This window comes from Rhipicephalus microplus, unplaced genomic scaffold (genome assembly GCF_043290135.1).
Source record: "Rhipicephalus microplus isolate Deutch F79 unplaced genomic scaffold, USDA_Rmic scaffold_21, whole genome shotgun sequence".
NCBI lineage: Eukaryota > Metazoa > Arthropoda > Arachnida > Ixodida > Ixodidae > Rhipicephalus > Rhipicephalus microplus.
The window spans coordinates 7,622,156-7,649,607 of NW_027464594.1; the positions used below are offsets into that span (position 1 = coordinate 7,622,156).

At 43.3% G+C, this 27,452-nt stretch overlaps 1 protein-coding gene across 1 annotated transcript in view; it reads right to left on the minus strand.

The window, feature by feature from the left end:
* Positions 1 to 4,375: 4,375 nt before the first annotated feature.
* Positions 4,376 to 27,452, minus strand: part of LOC142785319 (alpha-(1,3)-fucosyltransferase C-like) — a 35,068-nt gene continuing 11,991 nt past the window's right edge. Inside the window, exon 3 of the mRNA XM_075883757.1 lies at positions 4,376 to 7,600. The gene's annotated coding sequence lies outside the window, so the exon portion shown is untranslated. The remainder of the gene's footprint in view (positions 7,601 to 27,452) is intronic.

Genomic DNA, 27,452 nt, shown 5'->3' on the forward strand with positions numbered 1-27,452 from the left:
CTAGCTTCACTTATACCAAATTTCGTATTACGGGACGTGAATGGATGATGAGGGTATGATACTGGTGCAAACATGATAAACATGAGATGCGTGTTATGTAACAACATGACTACATGCTACGCTCAAGATATGCTCACAGCCGTTCCGCTAGCATCACGTCCACCAAACTCGGTATTATGTGACACGAATGGTGAATATATGTAAATGACACATCGAAACACAATAATCACGACATGCGTGTCATGTTCATTTATTTTATTCGTTTATTCATCTTACTTTATTCATTTTTTATTTGTTTATTCATTTTACAGCTATGAATGATATCATAATAACTGAATCAGGTATAAGAAAACATTTGAATAGGCTGAATCCCCAGTTTGCGCATGGTCCTGACGGTATTTCAAACCACATACTAAAACGATCTGCTGATCATACAGCTCCATTTCCAGCTGCTTTGTATGAAGTATCGATAAGGTGTGGAAAATTGCCACGAGAGTGGAAGTTAGCCAATATCACGCCTTTGCAAAAATCCGGCGTCCGTTATAATGTATCTAACTATAGACCGGTATTGCTAACCCCCGTTAGTTGCAAAACACTAGATCACATAATTTATTCTTGCCTTGTAAAACACCTTCAAGATAATAATTTTTTCGCTCCGCCTCAACATGGCTTTCGCGCAGGCCTTTCGGGGTTACACAGCTAACCGAATTCGTACATGACATCGCTTCATCATTCGACCAGGGCATTCAATTGGAGGCTGTATTTTTGGACTTCAAAAAAGCTTTTGATGTCGTCCCCCACAGTCTTTTGCTTCATAAGTTGTCGTTTCTTGGTATTCCTAAAACCCTCATAGACTGGGTTAAGGATTATCTTAGCGGCTACAAGCAATGTGTTGTGATAAATGGTGTGTCTTCTTCAACAGCTGATGTACTGTCCGGGGTGCCGCAGGGGTCGGTCCTGGGGCCGCTTCTGTTTTTGATTTTTATCAATGATTTTCTACTGGGTTTGAAATCAACAGTGAGGCTTTATGCTGATGATTGTGTTTTGTATTGCCCAGTCAAGTGTTTTGATGACACCACAGTACTTCAGTCTGACCTCGATAAGATTGTGTCTTGGCGTGCTCAGTGGCCAATGAGTTTGAACCTAACTAAATGTTTTCATGTGCACTTTAATAACAAAAAAAGGTAGTATCCAGGTCTTATTACTTAAATTCCTGCGCAGTACAAAAGGTAGATCAAGTTAAGTATCTCGGCGTAACATTCACGGCAACACTAGATTGGACTAGTCACGTAGATCTAATCACAGCCAAGGCTTCGCGCCTAATTCAACTTTTCCAATGAAATTTCAGCGACGCGCCGCAAACACTCAAGGAAACCCTGTATATTACAAATGTGCGCCCAATTTTGGAGTATGCTTGTGTTTCTTGGGACCCTTTCACGAATGTACTGAAAGAAAAGTTGGAGAGGGTGCAAAAAAGGGCTGCTAGCTTTGTTACAGGAAACAACGATTTTAGAATAAGGTATTCTGGAATTCTTCAGGCCTTGGGATGGGAACCCCTTTGTGGACGACGGAAAGTTCAAAGACTTAAATTTCTCTATAATATATATCACGGTAAGACTGGGCTAAATAAAGAGCGGTATTTAAAGACGCCTAGTTATATGTGCGAACGGAAAGATCACTTATATAAAATTAGAGAATATACTTGTAGATTGAATGTCTTTAAATACCCTGTCTTTCCAAATTCTATTAGTGACTGGAATGCGCTAAAAATACCAATAATCTCTGATTCTAATTTCCTAACAGCCATTGAAACAGCATTTTGAGCTGCTGAAATAACCCATATATTTAACGTTGGCTTTGTACTTTTCTTGGTTGTTGATTTTTTATATCAATAATTACTGCTTTCGTTGTATAATCCTGTGTTTTGTACTTTTGTTCTGATGCTGTACTACAAGTGTTGATTTCTCCTGTATAGTTTAATGCACGATTTATTTGCTTTTAATTTTGCTGTTTTGTATTCTATTTTCTACTGTAACCCCCCTACAACAATGCCCAATGGGCGATGTAGGTACTTCTAATAAATAAATAAATAAATAAATAAATGTAACAACATGACCACATGCCAGACTTATGATGCGCTGGCGGTCATTTCGCTAGCTTCACATATGCCAAATTTAGTATTACGTGACGCCAATGGATGACAAAGGTATGTCACTGGTGCAAACATGATAATCATGAGATTCGTGTCATGTGAGAACATGATTACATGCCACAGTCAAGGCGTCAATACAAGACCCGGTGCACGTGCTCGTCAGCGTCCATTTCATCACATCACGCCGGCGTTGCCACACCAGGAGCTGGTACTGCCGTATACTCGCAGGCGCGTGCCGCGCTGCACTCCTTTGACGCAAGAGCGTTTCCGCGCGTCCAGTGTCCCTTCGTTACGAAAGAGGGAGAGAGAGAGTTGTCTGGTTAACGCATCAGCATAGAGTAATGTTACTCTATGGCATCGGCGCGAAATGCAGCATGTCCCATTTCGCGCCGGTCACTATCAGGCCGCGCCGACGAACGCTGGTCGTGCCTGGCGTCAGACTATAGAGGGCTCGCGTTTTGCTAACGCCGTGTCGCTGTGCCTAGTGTGTGCGTGTGTCAACGCTACATTGGAGTATATTGCGCCCTTCATGATGCGTTCACGGCCGTTTTGTTAGCTCCACATATAATTAATTTGGTGTTACGTGATGTCAATGGATGACGAAATATATGACTGATGCAAAAATGATAATCCTTACACGCGTGTCATGTAAGAACACGACAACATACCTCGCTCATAGTGTGCTCGCGGCTGTTTCGCTAAGCCCCATTTACTAAATTTGGTATCACGTGACGTGAATAGATGACGAAGGTGAACGACACGTCCAAACATGGTAATCAAGACACGTTAGTTTTGTACGGCATCATTTACATCGACGTCGTAACGTTGTGCTGATCTTAAAGTGACATATCAACCTTCCTCATGCGTGTTTCGCATATCATCGATTGCCACTGTACGTGGAATCTGCCAATTTTTTTTTAGGTGTGCTTGCGCTCTGCGTCCATGTTTTTTGTTTTGCCGGTGCTGCTTATTACGAAGATGAACTCTACTCAAGCGAGGACGTGTGGTGTTGTATTTTGGAGGACTCGCCAGGTGTGTACTGCTGTCAGCGCTTTCTCAACACCGAGAGCGTGATAACGACGCCAAGCTACGTTTTTCGTTACATGTGGACAATAGGTGAGGTTTTCAATATAGCGAACCTGTTTGTGTATGTCATTTCATCGGGCTGAAGACGTTTTTTGTGAGAAGTTAAGCGTGGGCGAGCTTTTTCTTTCTATTGCAGCGTGGCTCGGTGTGTGAAGCCCATGGCGCGTGCGTGTGCAGTGGGAATTTGGTGGCGCATTTGAGCAGAGTTGTGACGGCGCCCGCTTCTGTCGGCAGTGGTATTGGCAGGGAGCTCTGCTCGCGAAGGACCAATATTTTGGTTAAATACTTGTTGGGCGAAATAACGTTTGTTAGCTCCAAGCGTTGTTCACGCCTAGGAAGCGTATGCTTCGGGGATTTCTTTTTTGCATGCCTGTTCATATAGTGTGCTATAGGAGTCAACGTGTCTAAGACAGTTCCATATGTTGTACGTGCTTTTTTTAACTGCTATCAGAAATTGCTGTGGGTAGCCGAACGTATGTCGGTGCATGCATCCGCACCAGCACGCATCTTTGAACTACCGTGTTACTCGAGTTCGCGTGCTGCACGTTGCCTCGTCCTAGGAAGGGCTCACAAGGCTTGCACCTACGCTTAGGTGTTAATGCAGCCCTTTTAGTCGAATCTGAGCTTACGTTACACACCCGCAACATAAGTTGCCTGATGCGTCCGCAACCCATGAATTTAGAGCCGTTTGTTACACTTGAACTGTATTTTAGAACAAAATTTTCATGGCATATTGTGGCCAAATCGCTGTAGCTTAACTGTGCGAGCCCTAATTCGATCAGTAGTTCATGTGGTAGAGCACATTTTATTTATTGCAGCTTGTTTTCACTCTAATTAGATGTCACTATTTTGTTGTGGTTTATTAAATATTGTATGTACTTCACCCAAACCTGGTGCTCAAACTTTGCCAAGCATTTTTACTTTTACGAACAGTAAGAACAGTTTAGACCACCACCTACAATGACATTTAATAATAGATGACAAGCTTATACCCGTCTGGTCAGAAACATGCGTTAAAACATTGAAAAACCACATACTGGCCACGAATAAAAGCACAATCTTTGTCACTTGTGAATAAGGCTTCTGTGTGGGGGCCAGAACGTCATGCTTTTATTTGCTTTTAATTGTGGTCTGCATGTTGTTCTAATTGTCTTCACATCAGATGACAAGCTTAAGTAAATTCTCTAGGCATACGCTACAGTTGTAGAAGGGATCTGAGGTGTTTGCAGAAATGAATGTATTATTAATCGCTCAAAACTTGCTCTAATTTTATGCATCATAGTATGCATACATAAGGCAGGCACGTGCTACTGTGAAAATGAAAAATTGGACAATATATTCATCAGACAATCATGAATATAGACTGCATATTGCCAAGCTGTTGGCATTGAAGCAATTACGCAACATCGGAAATCAGTCTCATCAAATGTTCTTTGTGTATTGCTAAATTGTGGCCAATGCCTTCCAGTATTCTTGTTACTGGAGATTGTCGCAGAAGCTTGCTTGCTTTATTGGGTTGGTAGGTAGTTCAAGATGGGTGCTTTGTATGTCTTAGAATATCCACATTTTTTATTATTCATTAGACAGCCTATAATGAGGGGTATGTGAGAAATGAGTGAGAACACCGCCTTTTTAGCCATCTGTAATCCCGGAATTAATAGCCGTAATTTCGCCGTTGACAATAGTAATTTGGTGAAACCACTTTTTGATGTTGTAGGTATAATCGTTCTAATATAGGCAGCCGGAAGAAAGTTACATTAGTTGTGTTCATATTAAAATACGTAATTTAATTTTATATGTTACCTCCAATGGATACTTTATGAAAGTGCATACCTCATGTGCTGTCCTATCACTGAATTAGCATGTATACGCACTGCCAGAGCGCTATTCAACTATAATTTGTGGCACATCTGTTACGTGGAAAATGCATATTCTTTCGATAAGGTTGCAGCTATGTTCGCCAAAACATTGAGGATGTTTTTGTTGTAACATGTCAGGTTTTTGTACATCCTGATGTTTTAAAAGACAACATTCCTAATCATTCCAAAACGAGTTCCAAATTCTGCTTCGCTAATAAACACGTAAGTATTTTTTTTTGTTTCCTTCGCAGCCTATACATGCTCATCGTAGGAAGAGAGTGTGGAAGACGTTTGGACTAGCCTATGATTAATGCTGGCTCGTGGAAAACTTGACTGCTGGTGCACAGCAGCTAAGCATTGCTCATCTTTCCTGTGGAAAGCGAGCTCCACAGAGCCACTTGGTAGTTGCATTCAAGGAGCACAGAGGTTAAGGGTGTTCAAAATTAATCTTTTTGTTTTTCTTTAAAAAAGAAGTCAGCGCTGTAAGTTATGTATATAAAAGCCACCTCTGCTGATAGCTATGTATCCAGGAGAACGTAATGTGAGGCGATCATTATCACTGCCAGAAGTGCCATTAAGCTTCAATAATGAACCTAATAGTGACCGCAGCAGGCGATTTTGTAGGTGTTAAATATTTGAGCCAGTCACATTTGTACTACTTGTAAGAATTGTATCATGCCTGTGCTCAGATATCCTGCTGGAAATTTAATTGCAGCTTGCATTATTATGTGGGCAGGACAATGAGCACTAGCACAGACTCTCTCATAATATGTAATTATTCTGACCATGGGTCGAAGACATGGGCAAACATTAAAATAGTTACTCTTTGCTATTCGCTGGCGATAGCAAGAACTGACTGCTCGTTCCGCTAGGGAGTAATGTTTTGCTGATCTTCACTGCCTTTCAGTCGTAATCATGAAATGCAAAATTAAACTTTGGAACGGGATATTTAGGAACATAAAAGTAATCAAAGAATTTTTTCAAGTGGGACTGTGTAGAAACACGACTACCTCCAACTTTTCAATCCAGACATACCTGCTTATTTCAGTCTCTAAAATTTCAATATTCTTGGTTGATTGGGCAGATGACAGAATTATTTTCTTACTTTGTGTCTCCCTAAACACAATCTGCCAAGGTGTTTTTTCTGTTCCTAAGGCTAAATTTCAATTCAACTAGACAGCGCATTTAGGAATGTGTCAGTGCTGCTTACTAAGATCTTTATCGCGTACTTCATTTTTTCAAGATTTACTGAGTGAGTTGCCCGCCAGACTCTCGTGTCATATTTTAATTGATGCCCTTTGTGCAATCAGCTATTTAAAAACACTTTTGCGTTGCAATAAAAAGAAGCACTATAATGATTTCATCTTCACTGTAACCTTCACTGAACATTCTATTTTAATATGTTTTTGTTACCTTAGTTATTTCATTGCCTTTGAGGAGTTCTTTTCGTAAGTGCAATCAAGTGATTTTCTACTGTCTTACTTCATCATACCTAACTTCCAATACCTAACCATGTGGGATATTTTACAGTGATACATACTGACGTTTAGCATTGTTAATTATAACTGATAGAAGGCATAATAAAATATTGTTACGTGAGTCCGTGGATTTAGAGAGGGGGGATGAATGGTGAATTTTTAACTACATTGTAATATCTGCTTGCTTTATTTCATGTCAAGTGTAATGAGAATAGTATTTACTGCGGTTAATGGTTAAAACCATGATATAATTATCAGGGACACTAGAGTGGAGGGCTTCAGAAATTTCCACTGCCTAGAATTCTTTAAATGCATCCACGTCTAAGCAGACAGGTATCAAGCATTTAATCTAAATTGCGGCCACCACAGCAACGGTTTTATTTCGCGCCCTTCAGTTTAGCAGTCAATGGCTACCCGAACGGTATATTTGTCATGGGCTGTAGTCTTGCTTCGATAGTGCATCTTAAGTACAGCAGTTTGGTGCCAACTGGGCATCTCTACTAGTGCGCTGGTGTTGTGTTCTTGCATTCTTATTTACTGCATTATTTATTTATTTTCTCAAGATGCGTTTCTGAGCAGCTCTGCGTAGTGTCTGCTGATGTTGTCTATCACATTCCTAATTTTTCGCTTTAGTTAATATTTGTTGGATGTATTCTGAGTTAGTTATTAAGTTATCAATGCTCCTTCTTTACTACTCTGTAAAAGGCTTTAAAGCCCAACAAGTCACTCTCATATACTTTGCATATCGTACATCAGATGGCTAATTTGTGTGTGCAGAGCTTATATAAGCAACCCATAGTGTTTCGAAAACCTTGAAAACTGCCTTGGGATCAGAAAAAACTGTTACGGAGAGTGGGATAATCAGAGTGACCAGTGGAAGTTCCTCAGATAGGCTGGCTGAAGTTTGATAGGAGGACCTATGTTCGTGAAAGGTGCCTTGCTTCTCATCCTTGGCATGTTAGTTTTGAGGTGGTTAGTAGAGACGTCTTCTCCTGGTGGTGGCGCATGTCCCTGTTGGCAATCGCCTACGGAAAAGGAAAAAAAAAATCTAAAGCAAAGGAGTGCAGTCTTCGCTTCATTTTAAGTTGGCTGGTAGCAATTCATGATGTTCTCAGGGGGTGGAGTAAAAAGGAGGCAAAAAAAGAGGAAACACCCAAAGTAGGAGCGGTGGCCGCTACAGACACGAAAAAAGCAAAGACCCTGAAAGTTCGAAGCCCGCAGACGGTCCCGGCGTCCGGCCACAACAAAAGGTTGCCGACGATAACGGCTTGCGCTTGTTCTCGAACACCTGTGAATGGGACTTATAACAGGAAAGCGGTTACGAATATTTGTCCCCGTATCTGCATGTAATCTTCAAATTTTGTTCAAAGACGATTTTGTTGAAGAGACAGAACAAAACATTTATTTGATGTTCTGCGCAAGAAAATGGGTGAATGGTATTCCGGAAGCGCTGCGTTAGCGTTCCTTGAGCGTGCACCGGAGGCGAACGAGCGCGTCAAGTCACGTCACACGTAAGACATGAGCGCCATCTGGCAGTTATTTTTTCAAGATAAAGCACGTGGCCCTAAGACGGGTGTGCGCGCCTGTCTCAAAGGTGATAAGGTGTGGAACGCAAGGTGACGGGTAGGTGCCACCACCGTCTCGTCTTTGTAAGGCGTTGGAAACACTCCCCTTTCCATGCAAGCGTTGCATGGTCAGCGCTGCGTGATAAGCGCTACGGTTCTTAGTATTACTTATATATGCCTTTTATAGTAAAAGACGAACATGCAGAATATATATATGTGTTGTTATGGTGCCTCATATATACGCAATAATTGCTTTTTAATTGAATATCGCACACGTATGAACGCTGATTCTTGAGCAACATTGGTGGGCGGAGCGGATGGGGTCGGCCGTTCGGGGTATGGGCTGGTGCTGTTTAGTACTTGGTTCGCGGTAACGGTGGGCAAATACAGACAGACAAACAGACAGACAGACAGACAGACAGACAGACAGATCAAAGTTTTTGCGTGCAAGGTCCCCATTAAGACTATCGTTTTTAAAGGGGCGAGATTCATGCAGGCGGCGTACTTTTAAATGCCAAGATGTCAAAGGTAAGTGATATCAGATGTGTTCAGAAGAGCACGTGCTTAATGGGGCAGGTCATTGGTTAAAATACGCTTTAGCTATCCCTGTAGGTGGCCCGCTCAACGGAATGGCCTCAAGAATTTGAGGCAATTGCATGTTGGCAGAAAAGTATAGAAATTCAAAATGCAAATGAAATAAACAGTGACGAAAAAACACAAAAAGAAAGGGAAAAAATTGGAAAAAGGTGGGTTGTGGGTAAGTGGCACGCTAGCGTTAACAAACGAGGAAAAAAAAGAGACGCAGAGAATTTTGTGGCTTAGCAATGATTTTAACGATACACGGTAGGAGTGTTTTTTGAAGCGACAAAAGAGGAAAGACAGCGGTGGTTGAAAGGTTCTAAAAAATAAAACTTCGTAGTTGTGTATATATAGACACATTTATATATATATATTTAAAATTTCAAAAAGCTAGAGAGAATGTTAATAGTACAAAAAGTAGGCTAGGAGAGATTGCATGTAACACCGGTTAGGCCTATTTGAAGGTCGAACCTTTTTCGTCTCTAAATTATGCTGCATTTATGCTATGGCTTTCAGCAATTTGAAATTGCCAAGTGCTACATTGATTCGTGATGAGTGTAGGGACTTATATTTTGGTATCAAATATGATTCCATGTGTTTCCTCTCTCATGGTGAGCAGAAATTAGTTTGTAGAACGTAAGGCTTTGCTTGGTCGAAATTGTGGTCCTGTTGCTTGTAGTGACCGGCTACTGCTTTTGGTAAGCTGTGTTTTGTGTCTGCGTGGTGGCCGTTCAGTCTTACGTGATTTGGTTGCCCAGTTTTGCCCATATTTTTTTTTACAAGTGGCACACTTAAAAAAGTATATTAGGTTGTTTGAGGTGCAGTTGAAGATCGATGTGACCTTGTGAATGTAGTCAGATTATGTGCTTTTCAAGTTGTTAGCCAGCTGTATATTTTTGCTGGTGGAGCATCTGGGCCGGTCACAGGAACCAGACGTTATGCGAGTCCTTGCTTTAGGTTTTGCGTGAATTTCCAATGCCTGGCAAGTGACATTTGCAACGCTAAATTAAAGGCATGTTTGTTTACGTAAAACTTAGAATAACACGTCTGGTCTCTGTGGCCAGCCCAGGTGCTCACCCTGCAAAGTTATACAGCCAGCTACCAACATATAAAACACAGCAGCTGACTACATTCAAAAGGTCACATCGAGCTTCACCTGCACTTAAAACAAGCTAATATAAATGCAGTATGTCGCCCTTCGCGCCGATGCGTTACCCAGACAACACTGCGTCCCCCTCTTTTCGTGGTGGAGGGACGCCGGAAGCGCTGAAACGCGCATGAGTCAAAGCAACGCAGCGTGGCGTGCGCCTGCGAGTATATGGCAGGACCGGTGCCTGGCGTGGCAACACTGGCGTGACGCGACAAAACGAACGCCGGCGAGCACGCACACCGCGTTACGGCGAAAAGTATTGGCGCCTTGGCTGTATAGTAGCCATGTTCTCACATAACACTCATCTCATGATTATCATGTTCACACCAGTCACATACCTTTGCGATCTACTGGCGTCACGTAATACCAAATTTGGCATATGTGAAGCCAGTGCAACGGCCGCGAGCGCATCATGAGCGTAGCATGTAGTCATGTTGTTACATGACATGAATCTCATGTTTATCAAGTTGGCACCAGTATCATACCTTCGTCATCCATTCACATCCCGTAATACCAAAATTGGTATAGGTGAAGCTAGCAAAACGGCTGCCAGCGCATCATGAGCGTGGCATGTAGTCATGTTACATGACACGCATCTCATGATTATCATGTTTGCACCAGTCACGTACCTTCATCATCCAGTCATGTACTGTGATACCAAATTTGGTGTATGAGACGCTAGCGAAACGGCCGCGAGCGCATCATGAGTGTGGCATGTAATCATGTTGTTACATGACAAGCATGTCATGATTTTCATGTTAGGTTCTGTCGCTTGTGTTGACCATGCAATCATGCAATACCACGCCAGTTTTGCAACATGCAATGTGAACGAAACCACTGCAAGAGCTGCAGAACCATGAAATGTAAATCATAACATTCATGACATACATATCAGGATTTTCATGTTATGACAAACCAAATATGTTTTTATACAGTCATGTTGCGCCATACCAAGTTTGGTATTGACACCATAGCCGAAACGGCCAGCAGAGCTAAAAGTTGTAGGCGGCTAGATAGATAGATAGATAGATAGATAGATAGATAGATAGATAGATAGATAGATAGATAGATAGATAGATAGATAGATAGATAGATAGATAGATAGATAGATAGATAGATAGATAGATAGATAGATAGATAGATAGATAGATAGATAGATAGATAGATAGATAGATGTGCTCAAAGTCATCGAATTTTGCTTAGAAATGATTCGCATTTAAAAATACTCATCGTGAGAAAAACAGATCTTCATGTTTCAAAATACCGCTCAAATTATACAGAAATTCCACAATATGCACACTTTCACGGCAAAACCTTTTAAAAAAAAGGTATGAAAAGAAATGGAAGCAACTATATTCGACCCATTCTAGCTATACTTAATATTTTAAAAAGTAGATGAAACATTGATGGAAAAGTTCCCGCGTTTCCGCAAGTAAAGGCGTCATCCCTGGTGCGATCTTTAAAGGGCTTGGAGACCACCAAGCCGGTCGCCAAATTATGGCGTTGCTACTTGGGTATTGCTTTTTTAGACATGAAATAAACAATCTCCCTTTATCTAGGAAGTCAGTGATTATGAAGGAGCTTGTTTCAGAGGTTAAAGCTGGTAAACCGAGAACCATCGGTACATATGCTCAATCATCATCACATAAAGACGTGATATGAGAAATGACGTTACATACACAGTGCTTTTTAAATGCGAAGCATTTTTTAGCTAACTTCAGCGACTTTGAGCATATCTATCTATCTAGTTGTAAAGTTAAGGAAGTTGCTGATGGCATCCCACCACTGCCACCAGTTGTGAAGGGCTCGATGAGGTCGATGATGGTAGGAGCGGCAGGATTCTTTAAGATAGCTAGCTTCCCGCTATCGTCCACATAGCCGATCTTCGCCAGTGAGGGTACGCGATAAGAGAGGTAGAACGAAGATTTATTTACATTATTGAAGAAAGATAGGAACTGTACAGGGATCGAGAAGATATCACATTATGTACAACAGACGTTAAGCTCATGACTCCGTACAAGATTCAGCACTATTTACAAAAATGCTTCGGCTTTTATAGCCCGCCGTCACCGCCGTCTGAATGAGGCGGTGATCACTCTTGCCACAAAGCAGTGGACGAAGCCTATGTGGTCCACGCACCAGAGAGGGTGCAGATATTGCACCACTCGGCTGGGCGGAACGGTCCAACGGTAACAGGAACGCACCACACAAAGACGCACCCGGCCCACGCCTTGAAGGCACCGCAGGTCAAGGAGGCAGAGTCCGGAGAGGGAAAGTCGAGTTCCACCGGGGAGATAGATGGCCGCTAAGCCGAACGTCAGCACCGGTCCATGCTGCCTTCAGCTTCAGGCAGTCCAAACGCTTGATCTCGGTGAACGGCTTCTTCGGCGCGTTCCCACGCTTCCGGACTGTCGGTGCGTTGAGATGGGCTCGCGTAGCTGACAAAAACCGAACCAAGAGGTTGACTTAATGAGACCCGCCACAGTGGCGCCATTCTCCCCGCTCTTCGATCCCGTTCAACAAAAGGCTTGCCTCGCGAAGCTTCCGTTGAGACCCGACAGCTTCCTGCAACATCTACCGGACAGTGCCTTGCAGACTGGGCGCCGATGGGGTAGAAAGCCTCCCTAGCAGACCGGCTTACGCACAATGGCGCCTGCCCAGATGAATTGCTGGGCCAAACGTAACACTAGCCGCCTACGACTTTTAGCTTTCCTGGCCGTTTCGATAATCGTATCGATACCAAAGTTGGTGTACCATAACATGACTGTATGAAGAACATATCTGACTAGTCATATCATGAAAATATTGATATTTATGCCATGAATGCCATGATTTACATTTCTTGGTCCTGCAGCTCTTGCGGTGGTTTTGTTCGCATGGAATGTTTCAAAACTTGTATGGTATGGCATGATTACATGGCGAACACAAGCGACAGACCCTAACATGAAAGTCATAACACGCGTGTCATGTAACAACATCACTATGTTCCACGCTCATGATGGCCGTTTAGGTAGCGTGATGGCCGTTTCACTAGCGTCAATTATACCAAACTTGGTATTACGGTAAATGAATCGATGACGAAAGTATGTGATGGGTGCAAGCATGATAATCATGTGATGCGTGTCATGTAATAACATGACTACATGCCACGGTCATGATGTGCTGGCGGCCGTTTCGCTAGCTTCACTTATACCACATTCGGTATTACGGGACGTGAAACGATGATGAAGGTATGATACCGTTGCAAACATTATAAACATGAGATGCCTGTCATGTAACACCATGACTACATCCTACGCTCATGATGCGCTCAGGGCCGTTTCGCTAGCTTCACATGTACAAATCTCGGTATTACGTAACACCAATGGATGAAGAAGGTATGTGACTGATGCAAACATGATAATGATGAGATGCGTGTCATGTGAAAACATGACTACATGTCGTGTGAGAACATGGCTACGTGAATTCATTTCAACGTGATGCGGTTTGCATTCTCGCCGGCGTTCATTTCTTTGCGTCACGCCGACGTTGCCTCGCCAGGCGCCAGTCCTGTCTTATACTCGCAGGCGCCGCCGCGCGGCGTTGCATTGACACATGCGAGTTTCAGCGCGTCCAGTGTCCCTCCATCACGAAAAGGGGGAGACGCAGCGTTGTCCGGGTAACGCATAGGCGCGAAATGCAGCATGTCGCATTTCGCACTGGTTGCCGACGGGTTACGCGATGCATGCTCGTCGCGCCTGGCATCAGACTATAGAGCGCTATCGTTTTGCTAACGTAGGGTAACTGTGCCCAGCGTGCACACGCGTCAACGCTACATTGGTGGCCCTTCATTATGCACTCATGGCTGTTTTGATAGCTTCACATATACCAAATTTTGTGTTATGGGACATCAATGGATGACAAAATATATGACTGGTGCAAACGGGATAATCCTGACAGGCGTGTAATGTAGGAGCATGACAACATACCACGCTCATAGCGTGCTCGTGGCCGTTTTGCTAGCTCCACATATATTAAGTTTGGTATCACGTGACGTAAATAGATGACGAAAGCAAACGACACATCCAAACATGATAATCATGGCACAGTAGTCATGTATGGCATCATTTACTTCCACCTCATGACGTTGTGCTAATTTTTAAGTGACATATCAACACTTCTCATTCGTGCTTCGCATATCATTGATTTCCACTGCACGCAGGACCTGTCATTTTTTTGTCATTTGAAGAGCCACGCCGCACGCCCTGGTGCCAGTCCACAAGCATGCTATCAAGCGCTGTCTTGGACAGCCACTCCCCTACGAATTCGTCTTCTTGCCGCCATTCGATGGTGGGCTGGGCAAGTTATATGCACAGCACGCGTCTCGTCGTCTGTGCTGTCGGCGTACGCGCCATTGTCGGCACTAAAGAAGCTGCAACGCGTGACGCCTGGAGTGTGATCTACCATGGCGTCGACCATTGCGCGTCTGGATGGAGGGATGAATGCTATGAGAGTACGATTTATAACGGGGTGGTGACATGGGGGCCAGCAGGCTCGCAAGAAAAAAAACGAAATATTTATTTTTGCGTTGGCGTAATGCCTTCTTTACTTCAATTTATTGATCTTATTATAACAAAGAAATATATAAATTTGTGTTTCATCTATCTACCCCATCAGGCAGAACTACCTCATTTTCCCACTATTTCTGTATTTTTATCTCTGCTTTCTGCCACCAGTACTCTAATCGTCTCTTACTTGCTTCAATCGCGGACGTGTCCAGCTTTGAAATACAAAGCCTCATGTAGGCAAGTGAAGTTGCACCCATACGTATACCTGGATGGATATCACTGCATTTATTCAGAATATGTTCGATCATTTCCTGAACTATCTCACAGCATGTTCATTCTTCTTCTTTACTGAATCTCGCTTAATGACTACGCGTTCTAACGCCACCCTACCTCTTTACAAATAGCAACTGCATCCCCTTGAACTATCATAAAACCTCTGCCGCCTTATGTCATTTTGCCTTCTCGCTATATAGTTACTGAGAGCCGACATTTTTTCCACCGACGTCATCCAATAAATCCTCGCCGCCTCTGTGACTTTTCGTTTAACGCTTTTTGTTTCCGTGTCACCCACACTTCCGGCCGTATATATATACTGGTGAGCCTTTCTTCACTCTGTGTGCACGCTCTTCTTATACGAAAAAAATGCCAGACCACCTTCCCTGCCCATCTACTCTCCTTCATTTTACTGAGCCTCTCTTCAAATTTCATTTCGCTCTGAGCTCCCCTTACTTCTAAGCATTTTCATCACATATCTCCCGTTGTAGCCTCATTCGTAGTCTTCCCGTGAGCACTCAACACGAGACGTCCCGCAGTCCTTTGATTTACATTCATTCGTCATTGCACCTCTGACTTCATGCACACAACCGAGATCCCAAATGCAAGCCCTGGAATCATTACATCTTTCCGCCAGCCTCGAATCACTTATTATATAATACATCCCTATAACGTTTGTGCTTCATTATTGGATCATTCCTCTTTCCCTTTGCTGCCGATGTTTTTCGTGTACCTGAATCCACATGTCTATCGCCCTCATTTACCCATACTCCAACGTACTTTCACTCGCTTACCCTCGGTATTTCTTGACCCTGCGTTGAGACTGATTTTTTATTGAAATAGAAAATAAACGAAGGAGTTCTTGTCACCGTTACTTGGCAACGGCTACCCCTTTCCACTAATTTAGTAAAAATGAAAATATGAAAAAAACAATAGAATATATACATTTATACAGTCCTACATGGGTGAGAGCAAAAGTTCTCCTATGAGCACAACAAACACGTAGACGCCACGCTCACTTTTAACTTTTGTCCGCTCAGTATTCATCACAAATATTCGTTTCTTCGAAGAACTCTTGCAGGACCTTCATTGCTTTGATGTTTGTTTTGGATGGCCATGGACCTAGTATTTTATTCAACCCAAATGGACCTCGGGATCTAACCTATGCCGTTCCTGTTCTAGTCGCCTTCGGTGTGTGTCGTGTTTAGGACAGTGAAGCAAGAGGTGACAGACATCCTCGTCGTCGTGGCCGCATGAGCATGCTGACGATATTGCACACTGAATACGAAGTAGGAAGTGCTTTGTGTAAGCAGTTCCGAGTGGTAGGCAATAAATCAGTGTGTCGATACGTCTTGGGAGGTCACGGTTTAATTAATATTCATGATTAGAATCAACAGAATATAGGATCAATTCCTTTGTTTTGTGTGTGAACCAGGTAGACAAGCATAATTCACGTTTTTTTGTTCTTAAAATTTTATTTACATCATATTGAGATACCAGAATGAGGCACGTTTGCGTACAATTATGAGTGGTTTTCGCCAACTCATCCACCATTTCATTTCCCCTAATTCCGCAGTGAATGGGAACCCACTGAAATGCCACTCGATGATTCGACTTCATAGCTTCTGAAAGCTCTTTTAGTATAGCGTATACAATACGCGCATCTAAGTATCTTGAAGTGGCATTTTCCACACATGCAAGTGCTGCCTGAGAGTCTGTAATTACCACCCATTTTTCTTGGTGTCGTTGATAGTTTAATAAAGCTTATGGCTAGCAAAATCGCTACGAGCTCCGACGTTGTTGAAGATGAGAGGAGGCCCAACCTACATGCATATTCTTCGTGCAATTCCGGAATTATGAATGCTGATGTTGTCTCTTTGGTGACGGAGCCGTCAGTGTACACGTGAGTGTATCCTTGGTACCTGTCAAGCAGATGATGTGATGCCAACAGCTGTGCGGCAACTGTTGACACTTCATGTTTGCTGTGAAGTCCTTCTATTGACGTTTCAGTAGTTGTTAGCTCAAGCAGCGATGAGACTAATTTTGGTCCAGTGGCCAATGTGTCGACACAGGAAGCCGGGAAATGTACTGTTGGTACACATGGTGTATTTGCGCTCCAGCATGGTTCACGATGTTGGATATGAGCGGATGGGAAGGGTGTTGCGTGACTAGACGAAAGAGATGCCAACATGTCTCCACATTTCTAATTACAATAAAGTTGGGTTCTCTTGCCTCTGCCAGTGTCAAAGAACTTGATGTTGCCTGTGGAACCCCCCAACATATGCGTAAGCTTTGTGCTTGTAACAGCTTGTGCTTGTAACAGAAGACGGTGAGCGACGTCTGGAAGATGTTGTGGAGGACCGGCGCAGAGTAGGCAATTTTCTGTCGGAATAGTGCAAATGGACGTGGGACGTGGAGTAGAAACGCTGATGTACCGCCCCATTTTGTTCCCGCGATGTGACTTATAACATTTATGGTGCTGTTCACTTGATTTTCTAGATCAGCAATATGCTCACTTTATCTGAGTTGGCTATCTAAGGTAACGCCAAGGAAGCGATGCTTTCGTGTGATTTCGATTCTCTGGCCATATACAAAAAGCTTCAAGTTTTTCACTGTTTTTCTCGTGAATGGCAGAACAACAGATTTGGCATGAGAAATCTGCATGCCTCGCTCTGTGGGGTAATCACTTGTAGCATTTAGTCTTTGTTGAAGCCAATCATTGATCACTTTGAATGATTTGTGAGACGTCCATATGCATATGTCGCCTGCCTACATGGATATGTTCAAGGCTTCGGGCAGTACTTCTTGAAGACCTGTCATTGCAGCATTGAAAATAAGCGAACTTAGAACGCTTCCTTGGGGTAAACCTCTGCTCTTGTTGAAGCGATCACTATCTCCGTTATTGGTTGAAATGTATATTTGTTTGTAACGTAGGAAGTTGGCGATCCATTGAAGGACAACACCGTGAACCCCTAGTGAGGTAAGCCCGTGCAGCACAGAAAGGTGGCTTACAGAGTAGAACGTCTTCTTAATATCTATAAACGCCGCACCAGCCATGTTTCCACAGCTCATCTCATGTTCTACAAATGTAACAAGGTCGAAGACGCAGTCCATGGTGCATAGCCGTCGTCTGAAGCCAGCCATCTGTTCTGGAAGTGAGTTGTTAGCTTCGATCCACCACTGTAATCTTCTGTCAACCATTTTTTTCCATTACTTTAAATACACAGCTAGTGAGGCTGACTGGTCGGAGTGAGTGAAGCGAAAGCGGTGATTTACCGGGCTTCAGTAGTGGGACGATTCTTGCGACCTTCAAACACATTGTAACGTACGCCTTGGTCCAGATGTCGTTATATATCCGTAAAAGAACTGACATGCCTTTGGGTCCATATTTTTTGGAACACTGTACGATACGTTGTCGGTACCAGTTGCCGTTTTTACGCGGATAAGTGATGGAGCAGTACGCAACTCTAGTAGAGAATACGTGTTATCCAGTTGAGAATGTCATAAAGTGTATGCATCTTGAATTTGCTGCTCTACAGAACTAGGCAGTGGAGTAGTGTTGTGAACCAATTGCCCAGTTCAAGTCAGCATTGTGCAAAACTTAATAGAAACATCACGTTCGGATAATCCAAGAGATATTGCCAATGGTCTGAATGGGTTTCGCTGGGTACTGGATGACTTAGAGCAGTGATTGTTTGCCAGATTTTTGGAAGTGGAGTAAATGGTGTCAATGAATTGCAGAAATCAAGTCATTTTTTCCGACCTAACTTTTGCATGTGTCGGTTAGATTGGATGTCTGTGGCCTGACTCTTCTTATAACCTTCAAGCCTCCAGTGCGGCGATAGCGACGTTCTTCTCGCGTTGTAATAGCTCGTGGGTGCTCATACTCTGCATCTACACTGGAGTGGCCTGCTGGGACAGCTGTGAACCTTGTTGCACGGGAGTTACTGCTTTTAATGCAGCACATAAATGTATCCAATTCATTAACTCCCATCAAGTTATGTCCAGTATATTCACGAAACAGTTTCCAGTCAGTTAGCTTTGAAATCAATGTAGTCGTTTGCACTTGTATTCTCAGGCTTTGCATAATAACTGAATAATGCTCACTCCCTCGTGTTTAGAGATCTGTACACCAGTTCATATATCGTGCAATGTCAGGGGAGGCTATAGCCAAATCCAGGCAGCTGCCATAATTATTACCTCTTAAAAACCTTACTGATTCATCATTCAGTACAACAAGACCACATCGATCAATTGCTTTTTCAAGCGTTCTCCCACGTGAATTGGTATGAGTACTGCCCCACGTGGTATTGCGTGCATTGAAATCTGCACAGATGAGGGCAGGTCTTTGGACTTTACCCAATTAATTCACCAGATATGATTCGGAGATGCGTGTCGATGGTTGCAAATAAACACAAATTATGGGGATGGTATCTGGAGTTCAATTTTGCACCCTATAAATTCTGGCACGTCCGAGTCCGACGAGTATAAAAAAGAGGGTATGGCGCGCCGTACGCATAACAGTGTCCTGCTCAAGCCTGGATTGCTTCTTGATGCATATGTGACATAATTAGATATCCCAAAGTCAGGGCCAACGTTGGTTTCATTTAGACACAGAACGGCAAAGTTATACTGAGAAACCAGCTTCCTAAAGTCTCCGCTTTTGCACCTAAGGCCATCGGCATTCCACTGAAACCCAGCTGTGTTGCGGAAACAGTTGTTCATTTGTAGAGCCATTTTGCCATACAACAATTTTTGTTCTACTGCTAGAGGCTTTAATGAAAGGACTGCGCTCATCTTTGGAAGGTCATTGGCCTGTGGAAATACACGCAGGATCGCCTTCAAAGCAAGAAAGAGCATCGACATAACTATATCCACATCACTTGTTTTCGGTACACGTTGCTCTTGGGCCTTTGGCTATGGCGAGGTGAAAGGTGTAGACGCTTGGTTATCCTGAGTTGCTGACGGGTTCGGTGCTCTGCTGTCGCTTGTCTGCCTTTGAATGCTTGGTGATTGTCCTCTACGGTCCATTTTGGCTGTACTTTAGTTTTTCTGAGCTAAAGCACCGTCGCATACCGTCGCATACGACACTGGTGATGTACTCTTTTGTGATTTTGAAGTCACAGAGAACGGGTGTACAGTTTCTGTATTCGGACAAGATGGTCCTTTTTTTGGAGCTATTCCAAGCAAAATTTCTTGTCGCTTTAGTCAAGTAGCTGCCTGGTGCTTCGGAAAACCAGCATATAATGCTACGTGGTCTCCATCGCGATTGGCACATTTGGGATGATTGCTAGATGTACATTCTTTGTAATCATGTGCTCCTGCACAAATTTTGTAGCGAAGTTGTCCATGGCAGATTTGGCAACATGTCCATATCGTGGACAGTTGTAACATCGTGTAGCGGGCTGTAGGTACTCCTCCGCCGGATGACCTGTGAAGCCTAGGAGAACACGTGGCGGCAGTGGCTTGTCGGGGGAAAACTCAAGAATTATAATGCCGAGTAAATGTGGCTCTGCTGAACCATATTCACGACGGAGTCATTTAGTCTGTCTTCTGACTGAGATTACACCGCTGTCCCTTAAATATTCAAGCAGTTTATCTTCACTGTATTGAACTGGTACTTGTCTAATCTTTCCTAGGTTCCTCAGATACGACTACGGTATATACGGTGGCACTTCAAGACCAGCAAGATGTGTTCACTCAAAAAGTCCGGAGAATGCAGTAATTGGAGAGACACTTACGGAGAAGTTGCCATCTCTGTTTACACGGAACGACTGCACTTTCTCTTTAGCAGCAGATACTACTTCACTGGCCAGTTTATTCGGATTGACTTTCCAGAACGAGGCGCTAGGGTCTATCAGCTAGAAAATTACAAGTATCTCCGCTGGTCGGGCTTTCTTGTACGGGACTGTTGTGAAAGGCCTGTCTTCTGCTTCTACATCACAGTTCATTTCCGCGGAGTCGATGATTTTCGCATCGTTGTAATCCTCTTGATTATCAGTTAAGTGCCTCTTTCGGAGTAACACACTCATCGTTGGCGTTAGGTGTCGTCAAGGGGCCATCACAGTCCTCCTCGGGTCCGCGAAACATAGGATTATCTTGCTGTTCGGACGCATTCATCACTTTGTCTCCATCTGATGGGCGCCGAGATGAATGATCGCCACCAGTAGTCGAAGCTTTCGGACATCGTGGCAGCCTAACGTAAGGCTTCGGTGCCTTGGAGACGTGGCGCGTGGTGCACCGCGAAGGTGGTGGCCGAATTTTGGCAGTAAGATGCAGCAGTCGAGTAAGAAAACTAACAAAATTTGTGAAAAAACAGCAGTCCTCAAAACTTTCCTCAAATAGAACAATATTGTCTGCATAAAATAGACCTGGAAGCTTCTGCTCAACCATAGCCCCAGCCTGCTTGTCTGATGGAATAAATCTAATGTTGCTACCTTCTAGCGCTTTTTCTATGTTCTTCATGTACAGCATGAAAAATAGCAGCGACAAAAAACATCTGTCTCAGCCCCTTGTTATATTCAACGCTTTCACTGCTACTTGTTACTTACCATTCTGTGCGAACTGTATTTTCTCAGTATATTTCTCCCAAAATCTGCATATAGTCGTCACGTACTCCCACTTCATTCAATATGTCCGGCGAGTTTCTCTGATTAACGTTGTCATACGCACCAGTGATTTCTGTTTAAGCTACGTATAAGAACCTCTTTTTTATATTAGATATTTCTATGCACTAAGTAAGAACAAACAGGTTATCATCTAACCGCATGTCGATTCGGAATTTATTCTGAAGTTCTCCCAAAATATTTTTTTGCTCTGTCCACGTTTCTTTTTTTAAATTTTACTGCGTGCATCACCAACCTGTATAGCACGGATGTAATGGTTAGCATTCTATACTAGCGAATGTTGTCTTTTTTTTCATGGGCTTTACAATATAGGTTGATTCTGCTTTTCCGCCAAGTGTCTGGTATTTTCTTCTGCTGCGAGAACTTTTCTATTATTTTTCTGCAGTGCTTTTTCAGTGCTATGTCCTAGTTTGTTAGTGAGGTGGACGGGAGTCTCTTTCAAGCTCGGTGCAGTGCGCTTAGGAGTTTTTCTATCGGCCTTCTTCGAATTGAAATCCTCAAGTACTGCCTTTTCCTCGGTTGCACTCTTTTTCATACTTTTACTCCCTCCCCGGAGAAGTCCTTTGGGCGACCCTTTTAAACGAACCTTCTGTTACCTTTCGGATATAACTTGGAGCTTCGTACCCTTCCAATTTAATTGCTCCTTCACCTAACCCATGTTCTTGCATTGTGACAGACTTCCTACCTAGTGCCTTTTCGTGGCTTCACAATATTCTAGGCACGGCCTTCTTATATTCGCGAATCTTTGCTATCCAGCGTCCACGTTCATCTCTAATTTTTGCATCTAGCGATTTCTGCACGATGTTTTTCTTTTTTCTCTCTAGATACCTTTTTCCACATTTGGTTAACTTCATCCTGTAAGGCGCTTCTCTCTTTTTGCCTCTCTGTGCTTCCGTGATGCCTCACGTCGCTTCTCAATCGCTTCCCGGATTTCTCGGTTCCACCAACTTTTCGGCTTTCTCATTGCTTTCCAGCAAGTAGTTTCCTTCTATTTTGAGATCTTCCGCTTGATAACATGTAACAGCTTACTATACTCCCAGTCTTTACCCGTTAGTTTTCCTATTTCTTCCTCAATTCTCGCAGCTATATTTGTGTGTGTGTCATTTGAAAACGAGCTTCCAAACTTTGGGTCTATGTTCTGATTTTAAGTTTTATATCCTTTTTGTAATTTTATGCATTTATGATAACTACCCAAGCTGTTAATTCCTTCCTCGTCTATTCTCATCTATCTAATTTTGTCGTCGATTCCTTCTGTCATGAGACAATAATCAATGCCCGATTGCTTGTGTCAAACTTCCCACGTTATCTGCCCTTAAAACCTAGGCCCTTCGTTCACTATCTCAAGACAATGTTGCTCGCAGAGATCTAGCAATAACCTGTCATTGGTGTTTGAGTATATGTCAAGGTCCTGTATCTGGGCATTCATGTCCCCTGGGAGGATTATTTCGGGCCCATGAGGAGATGGTTTATTATCGGCGCTCTTACAATTCACCATCTCCAAACTCTTTTCATTACAGTTCTTCCCCGTCCACAAGTATGCTACACCTAGCCACCTTTTCTTTCCCCCTACTGTGCCCGAAACCCAGGGGTGCTCTGGACTCGTTTGCTTCACTCTATCCTATTTGAATTTCCTATGCATTAGCATTACAACACCCACACCTTTCTTTTCTGATATAATTTTGTTGCATGCTTCCCAAGTATAATTCAGAATCTGTGGTGGCTATTCGAGTCTCTCAGGTGCGTTCTTGTAACCGCATAAACACTTTCTGTTCCTTTTTTGACTGCTCCTCAAGCTATAACAAGTTTGCCTTTTTTCGCTACCGTGCACGTTATGGAAAGTAATTGCAACAAGCGCGTTCTCCTTTCTTTTAGCTTTTCTCTGGTTTTTCGCTGTACCGCCTGTGAAAAAGTCCACCTGGTCGTTTTTCTTGTTACTAGCTGTACTGGACCCCGAAAGGTCTGCGTTCCCTCCCCCCCCCCCCCAAAAAAAAACTACTACGTGTAGTGCAAGTCGCCAACCCACCTCCTGCGGAGCATCACCAGCACTTGAAGTTTTGCCTGTGAAGCTGCAATATTTCGCCGACAAACTTGCTGGAAACTTCATCACTGTCACGAGCATTGTGGCTCCATGGACTTCATGGCGTCAACAGGAACTAACAGTATAAAGTAAGTGCCTCACGGGGATGTTGTCAGTGGTCACGGCGAATCGCATCGACTAAGATCGCTAACAAGGAAATCTGTTTGCTTCTTACGGGTTAGTTGTCTCTACTCTGTACGCAGCGATGACTGATTTTAGTTTTTGTGATGTGCCAGAAAACCTGCATTACTACAGCGTTTAAGTGTCTCTGTTCTTGTAAGTTGTTGCTCTCTGGCGACGTTGAGGAAAAATCTGGGCAATCTGTTGAGGATATGTTTCAAAAGGTTATGGATGGTTAATAGGCTTCAAAGGGCTTACATTGCTGACTTGAGGAGCCATATTGAGAAAAAAAAATAGAATATCAAGTTTTTAAGCTCGCCTGACCAAAGTAGAAGAGAGTGAGAGCCATCAGACCACGCAACAAATACAGCTGGCAATTTACGGTCAGCTATTTCCGAGCTTCAGGGAACTCAAGAGTTAGCATATATTATGCTAGATGACTTAGACAATCGTAGCAGGATGTCGAACTTGATACTTTCTGGTGTACCAAGCGTTCCAAACGGATCTCAATCAGTCTTGCGCGATAAGGTAATCAAGAAAGCTTTGCAGAAAAGCTTGGCGTAAACTCCACTTTTGTTGGTCACATTTATAGGCTTGGTAAATCTCGGGCAAACATACCTAATATACTTCCAATTTGTACTTCCAAGACTACATGGAAAAAATCGGCCCCGTATCTGCATGTAATCTGCAATTGTCGTCAAACTTCAATAGTCTTGCGTGTGGAGAGAGTGACCAACACATTTATTTAATGTTCTGCGCAAGAAAATCGGTGAATGGTGTTCTGGAGGCGCTGCGTTAGAGTGCCTCCAGCATGCAGCGGAGGCGAACAAGCGCATCAAGTCATATCAAACATGCGACATGAGCGCCATCTGGCAGTTTCTTTTTGAAAATAAAGCGCGTGGCCGTGTGCGCCCGTCTCAGAGGTGATAAGCTGTAGAACGCGAGGCGACGAGAGGTGCAACCACCATCTCGTCTTAGCAAAGCGTCGGAAACACTCCCCGTTCCGTGCAAGCATTGCATGGTAAGCGCAGCGTGATAAGCGCTAAGGTTTTTAAAATTACTTCTCTATGCGTTTTCTAGCAAGAGATGCATATGCAGAATATATGCGTGTTGTTACGGTGCCCCAGACATGCGCAGTAATTGCTTCTTAATTGACAATTGCACAAGCATGAATGCTCAACCATGAGCAACATTGGTGGTCGCTGTGGATGGGGTCGGCCGTTTTAAGTACCCGATGCCACTAAGAGTGCACAAACAGACAAATGTACAGACAGAGAAATAGACCAAAATTTTTGCGCGAAGACCCCAAGAAAGACTATCGTTATTAAAAGAAGCAGAGTAGCGTAACGCGTGAAATCTAGGAGATACAAAGGTATGCTTACAAAATGACTACTGCGCAGACACACTCCGCAAACGTAAGCTTCTCTGGGCCGGCGCTCTAGGTGACAAGGACGAAGGCAGAAGAACACGTATGGTGCATGATAAAATGCGCATCGACGACCATGGGAAGATGCGACTAAGGCACGCACAGTAATATAAAGAAATGCAAAAACGCCTCATTGTCCCAGAGCTAGCAAGTCAAGACGTAACAGCTCAATGCTGGAAGCATGGTAAAAAAAAACAGATACACTTCAAACTCTGTTACTCTTATACGGCCTGCATCTCGGCATTATCACTGAAACTTGGCTTCATGACAACGCTCGTGATGACGAAATTGCGCCACCATGTTACTGGTCGTATCGGCGAGGTATGGGTTCTTGAGGAGAAGGCGTGTCTGTTCTTGCAAAACACTCTGTTTACATAATCATCAGAGATGAAATTGCTGGCCATCAATGTTTGCGGCTAAGCATGTGTTTTGTGGAATTTAATTTATTATTTGTGCAGTGTACCACCCACCTGACTCAAATGATGTTTACATTTCAAAACTACACGAACATTTATTTAGCCTACGTGATAGAAATATAATCTGGTCAGGTAATTCTAACCTTACTGTAACTAACTGGAATGAGTTGAAATATAGATATTTCAAACCAAGTGATGTTCTATTGAACCTGATAATCTCTTTATAGTTACAGCAGATGGTGCGTCAGTGCACATGTTTTAAATTCATCCTATTTAAAACAAAATATTAAATGGTGTTACGGCTTCCGTGAAGCCAGGCATTTCGGGCCATAATGTGATTTTGTTTTGTTGGCATCTAACAAGAAATTGGTCGAAGCAAGCTAAAAGTTATCTAGTGGTTCAAGGTTTTCAAAACGCCGATGACGGTTTAGTAATAGATCACCGAGACGTACAGCTTGACTTTCCAGTTCACAATATTGAGACTTCATGGAGGAGGTTCCAAGATGCAATAAACCGTGGCGTTACAAAATTTACGCCTACCAGAAGTCTTAAGAAATGACATGTAAACCCTTGGATAACTAGGAATATCATTCCCACAAAACCTAAAATTAAACGGCTCCACAAGCAGATAAAGGTGTATGCAGTAATTATCTTTAGCTGAAACAAATTTTATTATTTATATTAAGAGAGTCCCGAAATGCCTACTTCAGCAATTGTATTTCCCAGTTTTATAAATGCAGTGGCCAAAAGTTCTGGCGGTTTCGAAGACTAGTAGGTGGGTGGTTTCTAAAATAAAAATTGATGATGAGATAACTACTGATGCCCCGCAGTTCTCCAGGCATTTTAATAATTACTTCGTAAGTGTTGTTAGAGAATCGATAATTATGTACCTAAGAGCGCTGATTTATGTCTGATGATTGAAGAGTGTCTTATGAAGGCGTGGTGTGTATACTGTTTAATGTTAATCAAAGAAGTCACAGCTTTGCCCCGCTTCGGTGGTCTAGTGGCTAAGGTACTCGGCTGTTTACCCGCAGGTTGCGGGATCGAATCCCGGCTGTGGTGGCTGCATTTCCAATGGAGGAGGAAGTGTTGTAGGCCCGTGTGCTCAGATTTAGTTGCACGTTAAAGAGCCCCAAGTGGTCGAAATTTCCGGAGCCCTCCACTACGGTGTCTCTCATAATCATATGGTAGTTTTGGAATGTTAAACCCCACATATCAATGAATTCAGACTTTGCCGCAAAGGCGAAGCAATAAACGCGATAGGAACAATTGGAAGGTCACGCGCATAACGAAAACCAGAGCGAAACGTGCCCCGCGTTTTTCACGCACAAATAACGCATCAAACGTACTCACAGGTACAGATGAACGTGAATAAGCGTCTCTGTTGTTACTTCTCTGTGTCTGAAAAGCTCGCCCTTTTCGCAAACGGAGGCTGTGCAAAGATTGCAGTGTCCTCTGTTCGCCCGGTAACTACAACACAATATTTCCCGTGAAACCCAAAGGCTAGCCAAGACGTACAATCCTCCCCACTGCAAGACAAGGGCACGTGATCGAGTGCGTACACCCCATGATACACCTCCTTATTCTCTACGCGGGCCAAACACGCGTGAGAGATGAGAGCCGCCGCGTGCTCACTGCACCATCTTGCTGATAATGCTAAATACATGCTAGTCCCCCTCCCTCCTTGAGAAGCCTGCCAGCAGTGGTAAGTGGTAGATTTAAATAGCATGTAATTAAAAGATAAAGTAGGTACTATTAGGTGGCTCAGTGGTTAACGCCTCGCATTCACGACACGCAGGTTCCACGTTTGATTCCGTACGACGGAGTGTTCTTTTGCTGAGATTTTTTATTGCGTTTTCATGTATATAGATACGTATACATATACGGTGCACGAGGTCGACGTCGACGTTCATGTCGACGCTGGCGGCGAAATCCAGCTGAGAGTGCCCATATAATTGAAAAACCTTCATGGCCGGATGGTATCCATAATGCTTTTCACATTGGTACGCACAGCTGTTATCTCATCTTCTGACAGATGTTTTTATTTTGTCAATTGCCAAAGGCCAAATTCCTTACGACTGCCGTTTAGCACGCAATA